Raw genomic sequence first — 8,376 nt, forward strand, 5'->3', positions numbered from 1 at the left:
ATTGCAAGTGAAGTGTTGTAGGCAATGCCCTGAAGTGTGAGTTCAACCTTGCTTCCACCAGAAGAGGTTCACTAAGAACAGCAATGATATGCTTGGGTATGTACATCAAGTTTTCAACTACAGACATGAGGTAAATACACTCCTAAAGACTACTCCCCTCCAGCTCACAGAGTCACTAATGTAGATGCACATAGTAAGATCCCAGGTTTCTTTCTGAAGCACAGATTCCTCAGACTGAGGCCTCCATCCATTAAATTTCACCGAAACGGGGATTTACTTAAAGTAGACCTGTCAAAGTATCCAGTTCATGAGCAACCAACTGTCCTTGAGACACTACCCAATACTGTCAGTTAATTCACCTCACCAAGAAAGCAAATGCTTCTTGATTGGCTTCTTGCTGAAGATTCTGTGAAGCCATCCCCCTTCAATTTCCTCCAGTTAGCAGTAATTTAGTTTTGAAGCTATAATAAATTATTTCAGGCTTCTTAAACTTCATGGGTATGGTGACAACTCCCCCCTTTGAGAAACTGATGAACAAAATGTTGGAATTCTTAATTATACCTTGTAAGGAATTTGTGAAGTAAAATATCAATTTATTCTGTTCTTTGAAGTGTAGATAAAGTGAACAGACAACCTGTGGAAGCCCTGGAAGTTACAGGAAGATGTTAAGCTAGGTGGGTATGTTACATTAATTAATATGAATTTAACAATATAAGACCCAAGTCATACACCATTTACAGCCAAACGTGTAACTTCAAAAGGGTCTAGTGTGAAGGAGCCAAGACACAAATCACCCAACTCCCAAAATATTGTTTGTGCACTAACGATACTCTTGGACTTGTTTATTTGTTTCTATCTGATTTTCTCTAGATAAGATAGTTTGTTGTCAAAAAATATCCTAAGAAGACAGCAAGTTGTTACCTTACATGGTCTCAGCAGACTTACTACTGACAAATCTTTGATTAAAAGAAGTGAAAACAGAAACAGTTCTTCCTCCTCTCTAAAAATAGTGGTAAATGTTGACATAGTCTGTGGTTACAATAAAAAAACCCCAACTTTATAATTTTAGGTTATCAGAGGTAAATGGAAAAGGAGGCCTTGTGATCTGTTGCACATACAAGTAAATAGTTGCTTTTCAGTAAGCCCAAGTCAGACTTTGTGTTGTATTTCTCCTTATTAATCTCTGGGGTGAAACCATACACAAGTTTTACAGCAGGGCCACCCTTCTACCTTCAGTACAGTTATTCTTCTTTTCTACCAGTACCCAAAATAATGTTTTTCATTCATTCATTCTGTTCACAAACCAGGAATAAATCACATTACAAAAATGCCCACAATATCTTGGTGCTTATATAGAGATTTATTATTTGAAAACTGGTTTGATTTTCTACAGCAAATGCCTAAAAGCAGAAATCTATAAGCACAATGATTGTCTCCTTCCTCAGGGCCAGTGTGCATATCATACTCACACAAGTTCACAAAACAAGTCAAAAAGAGCAAGCGCCTCTCTTCTTGCCATGTAAAAGCTAATCACAGCCACAGACCATTCTGCCCAATGAGATACTATGGGGAGAAAATGCGGTGCTTAAATATAATGCATGACATAAGAAGTTTGAACATTTAAAAAATTTTTAGAAAATTAAATAAAACTCAAGCTTATCCTAGCTTACTTTAGTATTTCTTTGGTGAAATAACAACATATAAGTTAGTAAATTAAAATGATCTAACTTTATTAATTTTAGAAAGTGAGGCAAAATGAAGCATCTTTTACATGCTTGATATGCCTCCTATTTTTACCTCACACAACTCAGGAGGCAGTTATTGTGATACTCAGGCACAGCACTGGATCACTTCACCTGTTTTTCAGCAGATGGAGCTGGTCTGGTCTGTCACCAAGGAAGCACCATATCTGGAAAGATAACTTTTTTCTGGATTTGCTAAATTTTAAGCTTAAAGGTATAATAAACCGTTCTCTTGTAGTTACAATACCTTATGTCCACAGTGGGCTACCTTCTCATGAATAGGTAGTTCACTTGTACTGTGAGTTTCATGCTGCTTTTAAGACAGTAGCCCCACCCTGGTTATCTATAGTACATCTGCCAAGGGCTCACAGAGGAATGTTTTGTCTTTAGTACTTGGTGACTCAATTACTAAGTATTCACTAAATGAAGTAAAACTGTTTTATTATTAGTATTAGTAGTAGTCATTGCATATTTTCATTCAATAATGTTATAATTTTCTTTTGAAATTTGGAGGAAACACTATGTAATCATAAATGCGAGAAGGAACTATTATTAGGTAACCAGTCAGATGAGAGTTGTCTAGGAGACATTTTGACCCTCAAAATGCAATCAGTAAATTATTGAATACCCCAGTGCTTTAACCGTGAACTTTGTCACATCATAATATCTAGAGGAATAGATGCTCTAACAAATGTAGAACAATGATGGAAGGAGCACGCAAAAGCTGCAGCTGGACTGTGAAGGAGAATGTTGTTAAGAGAAACTTAACTGCCCGATACTGCAATAGTACAAACAACAATTGTTCCAAGGAAATTACTTTCTATAATCATATTTTCTCATCGTAAGATTGCTGTACCATGAGAGTCTCCTTTACAAAGAACTAGTTATAGTCTTTTTTTGTGTGTGCTTTGGCTATTAGGGGTGAAAACTACTTACTCTCTCTAAACCCTAAAATAACCCATCCTCCCACACACTGACCCAAGTAATCACAGCAGAACCCCTTCTAATGTAGCTTTCTAGGGTCAAAAGGTTTGCAGGGATGGAGGACATGGAGTAGGGGAAGGACAGTGGTGGGTCAAATTCCTTCTTATTCTGGTAGTGGATTGATTAATGCATTTAAGGCTTTTAAAAAACATATTGTGACTGAGCACTTGAATTCACCTTTGAAATAAATATTTTCAACAGGTATTGGAGGGGGGCTGATCAATGAAGGAGGAGTGGGCAGGAAACTGGCACTAATCCAAGAATATCTAACTGGCTGAGAGAGAGCATATTTGTCTGGTAGAGGTTATCATCTCTGTGACCAGGCATGACTTTAGCATACTTGAAGTATTAACATACAGCCTCCAAATAACAAATTTCCTTAGTGGTAACTTTTTAATAAGAAGGCAGCAGGGAAGACAGCTGGAAGATCTATGGTAGAAGCCATAGGAACAGTCTGCTCATCAAGATCATAGCCAGACCAGATGCCATATTTGTCAACACATATCTATAACTGTGATCTCTGCCATTTTATTATACCTAATCAACAGAGGACAAAGAAGTCAATACTGTTCAGTAACCAAGGCTGAGGCTGACTATTTACAATGATGAAAAATTTGAAAGTGTTTATACCAAAGCCAGCCTTACCAGATTGGATCATTACTTCTCTTTGAGGATATAAGAGGACTTGAAGACACTCCACATGATGGAGGAAATATTTTGCTAATTGAACCTTTTTGTTCTTGGGATTTTTTGTCAGGTTTTTTTTTTTTAAGTTTTTGGGTTTATTTTTGGTTTGGTTTGTTTGGGTGTGGGGTTTTATTTGGTTGTTTTTTGTTTGGTTTTGGTTTTGTGGTTCATTTTCTTTCTACAAACAGAGCATAGCCAAGTCTCCCAGGTGACAGCTTCTAGAAATTATGTTTGTATTTTATCAAAAATTAGGAAAACATGCTACCTGATTAAAACATCATCTATAGATAACAATATGTTTGACTTTTTGCACAGTAATAACCTTTTGTCTTTTTCGTGTCCTTGATTTTATTTTTTACAGAAGGTCTTCATTTTGCCAGTATCACCAAAGCAATACTTTTAGCCCATGAAGGTTTCTTAACCTTTACATTTGTAAAAAGATTTAAATGTGTTTGGCCTTTTCACAATGCAGTCCTTCTACTCTTGCAGAACTCTGCACATCATTTGAACTTTCCTTGATGCTTCAGTTGAAAAGGTTCTGGTCTGTAAGTTTTATTACATTTCTCCCTGTAAGTTTTTATTACCTCAGAGTTGTTCTCCTTATTTTCACTGAGGTTCAGAAAACCTAAAAGTCAGATTTGAGAAAAAACAGATTCCAAACTTAACAGCTCAAAAAGCTCACATACCTCTACTCTGTGACATAATTAAATTCTCCAAAATTTGGATCCCATGTAGTCATTTACAGTTGTACAAAGCTCAGTAATGCTTCTGATTTTTTTGTGTAAATCAATGTATGTATAATAATAAAGATAGCTTTGTGGATGTTTAATTTATCATATCAATTCTTCTTGCAACAGAAGTGCCCAGAGAATAATGTAGTAAGAAGTCCCATGTGATAGAAGAGAGAGCTATCATTTCTGAAAGTTCCTAGGTTCTCTTGCCAGAAAGAACATCTGTCTGAAAGAACAAAAATCATTTCAGAAAGATAATATCACGGAACTCTCAAATTTAAGATGTTATGCTGCCTGTTTTCTGTGTAAAGACTTATATCTGTTATGACTTGTCCTCCTTCATGAACATAGCTTGTTTAAATATTATATAACCTAGATGGATAATTGAGGCTTTTGTTTTTTACCTTTTCTTGAAATTTCTACAACTTGAAAAGGAGACATGCACATTCAAAACAAGCTTCATTTTATACTGAAAACCCCAAAAGAATAAGTGAAACAGTAAAATCGACTGCAGTGGCAAATAAAATCTGCCTCCGATTCAGAAGGCTCCTATCTCAACATGATAGTTGTTCCACAACAAAAATGTTACATTCACACTGAAAAAGCGTGATTTGCAAACACATGTAGGCATAATCACATAGAGAGCAAACATATTCTAAGGGTAAGTATAAAATCATGTTCTTTAATGAAAAAAAACCACCCAACATGTAAAACCAGAGGAAATATCTTCAAAACCCTAACAGGTATCTCTGCTCTTCAGTAGATAATGCATTTTACCTTCTCTCACCAATAGCAACCTGAAGTAAAAACTCAGTCTTTACTTTTACAGCTACAGAAGGAAATGCTAGCACTCACCTCAGCAACATCCATGATAGTGTCTGGTTTTGTACACTGATGCTCTGCAACAACCAAAATTTTGAGTAGCCTTAATTTTGGTTAAAATAAGGCACTCAAATGATTGCTGAAATTAAACAATTCCTTACGTGTTTCACTCTCTATTCTATACATATATTTCTGTTGCTTGGCAAAGCTGTTTTGCAACCATAATCAGCCAAAGTTCTTCCAAAACTCTGCTAAATTCAGCTGTATTGTTAAACTGTAGCTGATGAAATCAAGAGTGAAGTAACCTTCTAGTAAGTGCTCTACACAGAGTACACATATTCCACAAAGTGTCCATGTACTTAACCTTAATGTGATCCATGTTCCCTCACACTGATGCTTGTGAAGGAGGCGACAAACTATAGCATTATGGAAACATACCAAATTTTTCAGTTGATGACAAAAACACACAGAATTTATGTCCTAATCCATGAGATACTGGAAGTGTGAATGGTGTGCCTTCATGTGCTGTTAAGCACATCTACTCTGTTGGGTAGCACCACCAGTAAGCCAGGTGTAATGTAAATATAAAGATAAAGAACATGCATGTTTTGGAGAACAGAGCTCAGCCACAAAGTCCACGGGTAGAAAAAGGGAGACCATGTATGATATATGTGTCTTTCTGTTTATTTTCATTTGGTTTAGGTGTAACACTTTTATTATGAACACAGTATTCATAGTTACAGAAGAAAAAAAAATTCTTCAGAGGGTTTTGAGCTAGAAAGAATTTTTCAAAGGTTTTTCTATGAGGTTTCCTTTTTGCATTTAGAACAATCCTCAAATTTAGATAGCAGCTATTCTAAGTCTCATTATTATACAGGTCATTCCTTGTCCCTACATCACTCCTTTTTATCAGCTCCGCTAGGCTAATATATTCATACATTTTCATCTGTAGCTGTGGTACGCAGGGAAGTCATATTTAAATTAAGCCATTATGCCATTTTTCCTTACAAAGCCTTTTAACTGGAGTGGGCACAAGTCAAATCCCTCTAAGTTGTTTAAGTTCAGACTCAAGGCCAGATTACAACACTGAAGCCAATCTCTCAGATCAAAAAAGGTGCTTGCACAGGCTAGATGTGACAACCAAGGAAATTTTTGGAAGATCAACCTTTGATTTGATTACAGGCAACCTTTCCTCATATCCCATTTCTCAAATATACTTCATTTCAAGAATCTGTGTTGTAATGGAGGAGTTGCTGGCAAATGAAGAATATTGTAAATCATTCAGCCATAATGGAAGGTAAAAGCCACATAAAAATTCACAGTGTTTTTCTACAAGGATTTGTAGAAAAGATTTGGGTAACTAAGTTCACACATGTCTAAACTAAATCAGTCTCTGCTGTACCCCCATCCATTACTGCAGGGGAACAGAGCAGTGCTTAAATAATGCATAGGCGTTCCACAACTGCTCAGAACAGAAAATGGATACCAATGCAAATCAGTTCAGCCCACAAAAATGAAGCCAAGGACTGTATAATTTCAAATCATCATTTCGTCAGAACAGCAAGACGAACTTCTGCTCTGAAGTGGAAAAAAAATGCAGTGGACCATAGTGAGTCTTCAATAATGCATCTAAAACCAAAACACCTGACATAAGCAATATGAATTGCATTAATACTAGCTCAAGGTCTCGTGGGAATAAATTTTCCCCATTAGTGTGATACATGCACAGTGCCTAAGAGGTCTTTTACCCAGACACTGATTGAGCTTGACTTTGCTCATTTAGGAACTGGTCACTACTCCAACATTATGGAAATGAAAGAAAGTAGAAGACACACGGAGCAGTCTCATCAAGAAAGCAGTATTGTTGTAATGTCCTAGTGGTTTTGCAAACTTTGAGTGATCCCTGATTGTTTCATACACTTCTCACCTTTTTACGCCCCGTCATTTTTCTTCTGCTCCATTTAATTATTTTTCTATTGTTCTGCTTCTGTTACAGAGTAATCTGATAGGAGACAGTTCTGCATGACAGGAACACAAATTGCACAAAAGTTAGATGCAGCTTTGGTGTAACATCATTCCACAGATTTCAGAAACCTTAAGAGATCAATATAATTTACAATGCCACAACATCAAAATATGAAGATCAATAAATAAAGTATGGCTTCAAGTGCAAATAATTAAACATGAACAGCACAGAAGTGGAAGTCAAAGGCACTATGGGAAGATGTATACAATTGCACCATAGGGTCTTACATGGCAATCAGACCAGTAAGTATGCTAGCCGTCCCCAGCAAAGGACTACCTTGTACTGGGGAAGAAGATAACAGCCCCTGTCCACACCATTCATCTAGTCAGCATTGTAGATTGTCAGAGTGAGACCTTTCATGACTTCTCAGTTTATGCCCTGAAGTGTGAGGTTTGATTGCCTTTATTTTATTCTGAATAATATTGCTGATATTAAAAGACTACTGTTTTCCCCAAATCCAGTACAAGTACTATTTTGATGGTCTCAAAGGAAACATATTCCAGATTTATATTATGCACTGTGTGAAAAAGATGGTTCTTTATAACATGGTGTGTTTGTTATCTATAAATTCACAACTTTGAAATGTATTTAAGGATATATTTCACAGACATGGTTAAATTACATGGAGTATACCTCTCTTATCCTCTCACCTCCTGTGCCTGAAGTCAAAGTTTTCTAATACACTTTTTCTACTTATAATTGTAGACAGTTTCAAAGAACCATCCTTAAAAAATATCTCTCTGATAAAGGTTTTCCCCCTTCCTTAATAGATATGCACAATACTACATGTATGAAAAGAGAAAAAGGAAAATAATACATGTAATTCACACACACCAATCAGTTAAGCTTCACATCTACCTTAGTATCTTTAGTTCCACCCATCAAAAGAGGATGTTGCTACCATCACCCTCTTAAAAACACTGATATATTTCTGTTAAAAAACTAACTTAAAACAGCTAACAGTAAATGTAGGGTACTTACAAGGTAATTAAAAACAGATTTTACTGTTGAGTTTGTGGTTGCTTAGAAAAAAGTTATTCAAGTTTTATACCTTCTTGCATTCTTTTTCCATCCAAAGATTACATGCTTCCACTGGGATACCTTGATACATGTGAAAATACAAGGTATTTATGGCCTACAAAAGACGTAGGGTGACATCTCTGAAAAAGGCACTTCTCTTCCCTATCCGAGGTCATGGATAGGGCTGAGAGATTCTTCTTTGAGGTTTGTAAAAGCCTACTAAATAATCTGTATTTGCCTTTGTGAGGCATACCTACATTAAAGAAAAGTGCAGTGGTAATTATAGTCGCTGGCATTCTGTAATTTCTATGCAAATTAGATATAGGGCTGCAAGCAGTTAACTGAAAAAGGCCTCAAATTCTCT

The sequence above is a fragment of the Patagioenas fasciata genome, chromosome 3, assembly GCF_037038585.1.
Source record: "Patagioenas fasciata isolate bPatFas1 chromosome 3, bPatFas1.hap1, whole genome shotgun sequence".
Taxonomy (NCBI): Eukaryota; Metazoa; Chordata; class Aves; order Columbiformes; family Columbidae; genus Patagioenas; species Patagioenas fasciata.